Consider the following 5686-nt stretch of genomic DNA (forward strand, 5'->3'; position numbering starts at 1 on the left):
ACCATACTTTAGATAGAAATCTATTAATTCTCTATCAACCTTCAAGTTTGGATGAGGGACATCGGCAGTGACATCGAAGCAATGAAATGTAAAGGCCTTTCGTGTGATTGGCATGTCAAACTGCGAGTCTTTGGTATTCTCACACTCAAAGGATGCAATCGGTTCCAACCAATATATGGAGGGAAACTCAATCGCTTGATTGATGAGTGTGTCTCTGTCCCATTCTGGGAACAGAGTCTTCTTGGCTTGTAGAGCATCCTCATCCTCCTTGATTTTTCTTTCTTTGGCCTCGGCCTTTCGAGCTATTTTTAGTGTTTCATCTAGCTCTTTGTCCCTTTTCTTTCGTTGAAGAGCTTCAGCGATAGTTTCGTCGGTATCTGACTCGCTCTCAACAACGAACTGTTTTCCAGAACCCGAAGCTAAATTAACCTTCGGTTCTGTCTTTGGTAAATCCTCCTCTCCCCCTTGTCTTGGAAGAACAAGCTTCTCCGAGACACCCTTCATTTCGCTCAAGATGTTAATTGCAGGAAGGAGTTTAGCCTGGAGATGCTGTCTGATGGTAAGGGTAAGAAAGGGATCATGAGTGTCAAGGACAGTTGTCAACATATTCTTGACATCACCAGTGCAACCTTGAAGAACTGCCCACTGATTTTTTAGCAAAGAGATTTCTTGTTGTGCCTGGTCCAGTTGTATCTTCTGAAGGTCGATAGTTGCCTGATGCTTGAAAATATCTTCTCTTAAGGTGCTCTCTGCTGCTAGAGAAGCAAAACGTGAATCCAAGGATTGGAGAAAATAGGTGGATTCAGTTTTGAGGTCAGCACGCAAAGCCTCAAACTTGGAGGTTTCACCCTGAAGAGTAGCCGAAAAGGAGTCTACGGACGTCTGAAACTTGGCCGCATTAGTATCAGCATGTGCTTTGAGAAAATCAAGAAAGATCTGAGTTGTATGAACAACCTCAAAGACTTCCTTGGTAGCTTTGGAGCATGAAGCTGCTGAGTTGTCAATGGCATCAGTGGAACGATCCAGAGCGTCAGTATACTTCTTAATCGCAGACTCGATGAAGGCTTTCAGCACCACACCCCCATAGGCTTTATTATCAGCCAACACACTATCGAGTTTGCCGTGAATTTCTTGAAGCTGCTGACTGGTAATAGGGGTATCGACATCAGTATCTGTGGGAATCCGGTATGGGCTATAATAAAGAGAATCGTACTCTTCATCATCACCGCCCATGGTAGCACCGGAGTTTGAGGATGGAGAAGGTGATGGTGGGATGTTGATGATGGGTATTTCAACCACAGTAGTAGCCCCTGTATCAGATACATTGACTGTTACTGGTGGTTGGGAAGAGGTGGTCGTAACTGATTCGGTGATGATTGTAGTGGGGATAGAAGATGTAGGTATAGTAACAGAGAAAGGAATGGTTGGTTCTGTTGTAGTGGGAGGGATGGTTATAGGAACAGAAAGTGGGACCGTCTGTTTCGGTGATGGGGGTGGGGTGGGAATTTTAGGAGAAGGTGGAGGAGTTGGTGATTTTGTAATTTTGGGAGATGCTGCTGGAGAGGTAAGATGAGTGCCTGCAGGAGAGGATGGTTGTTGAGGAGACTGAGCGATAGTTGTCTCTGTTGGAGAAGGATGAGGAGCAGTAGCCTCTGTGTCGGATTGGTCATTTGGAGCAGAGCCAGGAGAAGGGGATCCTTTGGCCCTTTTAGCCATCTTCTTAACCTTCTTTGATTTGGACTGAGAAGGTTCATCTGCATCATGTTTTCGTTTGGAGGATCTTGGCTTTCTCTCCTTTTTCGGTTCAGATTCTTTCTTCTCTTGTTTATCCTTTTTACCAGCCCTCTTGCCACGGTTGGCAGGTTGATCAAGGGCTTCCAAGGCAGCTTTCTGTTCTTCAGACAGAACCCTTGGAGGCAAGGGTGTTCTGGTGCTATAGTCAGCCATGATCTTGCTGTGAGGCGTGACACACCTGTACATGGATTCAGGGATTAATCCATAATGGAGAAACTTACTTGGATCAGAAACTATGATCTTCTTAGTGAGGTAAGAGGCTATTGAAGCCAGAAGAGCATCCTTCATCACAGGGATTTCAAGGGAATCCATGGCCTTCTTCGTGATGAGCGTCCAGAAATGGCCGCAAGAGATCTTAGAGTACCGGGTGGAGGTGTTTAGACTCTGAACGACTTGAGACCAGATTATGGAGCCATAATCTAGGTTGATGCCGTTGTAAAGACCATAGAGAATGGTGAGAAATCCTTTACTCGTGGTATCAGAACCACCACAGCGCTCCGCTAAACCCTTGATCAAAAGGGTAAGCAAGCCATTCCATTGAGAAGGAAGACAAGATTTCTTGACCTTCGCGATTGTCGTAAGAACATCCGTATAACCCATATCGTACATCATCGAGAAAAGTTGGGTTGTAGTGATAAAATCCAGTGAGATGACGGAAGAATCAACTGCAAGCCCTAGAAGAGAGCAAAACTTGGTTTTGGAAACGGAGGTTTTCTTGTCGTGGATGGTGAAGTAGATGCGATCTTTGTGTTTGTCATAACTTGCTGTTGTGTAGACTTGAGAAAGCAGGGACATCGGAACGGCTTCCATCTGCGTGAGTACCAACAGCAATGGGGAATATTTTAGGCATTCCACCACATGGAGCATGTACGCATCGTATAAGAAAGGGGTCATCTCGATAATCATATTCTGATTAGGCTTGATGGAAAGCAAAGATGAAGATGCAGTTTGATCGTGTGTAGAAGAAGAAGTCGCCATTGTTGAATTGAAGAAGAAGATGAATAGTGGAAACTTTTCAGAGAGAGATTATGTGGGAGGTAAATGCCAAAGAACACGATCACCCCTTATTTATACCGTTCACTGGAGAGAGAAAATCGTGATGATGAGGAAACCAAAACGTCGCCTGAAAAAGCACGATTGGATGTTATGGTTTATCCCAGGAATACGTCAGCATACGTGGGTGTAAAACGAATCAATTGCACGCGCCCAAATCTTATTTTTGTACCGTTTGAAATTCCTTGTGCCCTTGTTTGGTTACAACTGAAACTTAAAACCATATACCAAACAGCAATCAGAATGTTGGAAAGAATTAATTTGCGTGCATAAGAGGGTGAAAGATAAAGAAATAAATCAAAGGTGTTTTAGATGTGAGTGTTGTCTATTAAGAAGACAGAAAGCGGAAGATTCCGGGCAAGAATCACTTCCTTCAAAGCCCAGAGAGACTTGAAGTGCTTGTGTGGTTTCCCTGGAAATACGATCAATTGTCTGTTAATAAACAATGAAAGGCATCTTTTGATCATAGGCTGTGGGGTGGCTGTCCTCTAACCGAACATCAAGTCTTAACATAAAATTGAGTGTTGGCAGAGGTACCTATGAGATCGATGTGATCTGTTGAACATGTAGGTGGGAATTATCGTGTGACAAGCATGGGATAAACAGAAATCTCAAAGAAAAATAAACTGGACCTCTTTGGGAAGAAATGTCTTAGGTGGAGACGATTTCATAAAAGATCACACAAAAGGAAAATGAGATTTTCAAGTAACATCTTGAGTATATCACTCACCGTCAATTCATTTTAGGTATTGGATTTTGAGTTTCACTTAGAACGTGGTAATCGAATCCAAGATCATAAACACAGATGTTGTGTAACCATAAGCTTCAGTGGTAAAGACCGAAAGCATCAAGGGTTACTTTAGGGAATCGAAGGTAAATGTAGAATTTGAGGAGGTGGTTAAGAGACCGAATGTACCTTCTACTACAGAAGTGGGACAAAGCAGAGCAACTCATGTCTCAAATGAGAAGAGTGAGGTAGCTCTAGACCGAGTGTTAGAGAATAGCCTGATTGGGAAGAAACGATAGGTAAGATCGAATCATGAAGGCTTACTCAAGGTCATAGAGGCTTGTGACAACATACAGCAGTATACTTCTAGGGACGTCTAACTAGTCTGAGAGAAAGATAAAACATACCTGGGTGAACACTATAGAAGGTGATACTTGTATTTACCTGTGAAAAGCTTACACCAGCCAGGACTTGCGAGTAGTGGAAATAAGTAAGAAAACTGAATAAAACAGAAAGATAAAATGTTTTTGTGATTTTAAAATTTTTCTGAAAAAGAAATAAAAACAGAAAGATAAAATGTTTTTGTGATTTTGAAATTTTTCTGAAAAAGAAATAAAAACAGAAAGATAAAATGTTTTTGTGATTTTGAAGTTTTTCTGAAAAAGAAATAAAAACAGAAAGATAAAATTGTACAACATAAAATAAAGATGAAGCAGAGATAGACCGAGCGATCTGTGTATTTCGGTGACATGACAATTTCATAACAGAGAGGAACCGAGCAGTCTGTCTATTTCGGTTCCATTAAATCACTAGAGCAGAGAGAGACCGAGCGGTCTGTCTACTTCAATTCCATTAAATCTCCAGAGCAGAGAGAGACCGAGCGGTCTGTCTATTTCGGTTCTTGATACTTAGTTAGAGTTTTGAGGATTTGGGACCGACTCTCCTACCATCATACCTAATCCTTGTAGAATTTTGTTGAAAGTCGTTTCAGGAAGAGCTTTGGTAAAGACATCGGCCAACTGATCAGTGGTTCGAACAAAGTGTACTTCAACGTTTCCGTCTTCCACGTGATCCTTGATGAAGTGATACCTCAGTGCGATGTGCTTGGTCTTGGAGTGTTGCACTGGGTTATGACAAATCCTAATTGCACTTTCAGAGTCACAATATAGTGGGATCTTTTTCATATTGAGTCCATAGTCTCGGAGTTGACTCTGGATCCAAATCACTTGAGAGGTACAGGAAGCAGCGGCAATGTATTATGCTTCAGCAGTAGACAGAGACACGCATGTTTGTTTCTTTGACTGCCAGCTGACCAACTTCCAATCAAGGAATTGGCAGCCGCCAGTGGTGCTTTTCCTGTCGAGTTCACAATCACCAAGGTCTGCATCTGAGTAGGCTTGAACGAAGAATCCTGAGTTAGAAGGGTACCACAAACCTAAAGAGTTAGTTCTCTTGAGATAACGAAATATGTTCTTTACTGCAAGCATGTGAGGATCCCGTGGATTTGCCTGAAATCGAGCACAGTAACAAACAGAAAACATAATGTCAGGTCTACTAGCAGTAAGATACATTAGAGAGCCTATCATTTGATGATAAAGTGTAAGATCAACAGCCGGTTTATCCAGGGAAGGAGTGAGCTTAGTACCGAACGCCATTGGGACTTTGACCTTTGAATCTCCCATCATGCCAAATTTTGCTAACAGATTCTTTGTGTAAGCTTCCTGGTTGATAAAGATGCCTTCAGGTCCCTGTCTGATATTTAAACCAAGGAAAAAGTTAATGGGACCCATCGATCTCATTTCAAATTTAGTCTCCATCAGCTTTCTGAATTCAGCTTTTAGGCTAGGATTCGTGGAGTCAAAGATGATATCATCGACATAAATTTGAACGATCATAAGGTGGTTACCTTCCTTTTTGCGAAGGAAGGTTGGGTCAACCGAACCTTGTTTGAATTTGGACATCTTTAAAAATTTAGTCAGCGTTTCATACCAGGCTCTCGGTGCTTGTTTCAGACCATACACGGCTTTATCCAAAATGTAACAATGATCGGGATATTTTTCATTCACAAATCCAGGAGGTTGCTCCACATACACAGTTTCTTCGAGATCGCCA

Source organism: Lactuca saligna, chromosome 3 (assembly GCF_052625555.1).
Source record: "Lactuca saligna cultivar CGN05327 chromosome 3, ASM5262555v1, whole genome shotgun sequence".
NCBI classification, from domain to species: domain Eukaryota; kingdom Viridiplantae; phylum Streptophyta; class Magnoliopsida; order Asterales; family Asteraceae; genus Lactuca; species Lactuca saligna.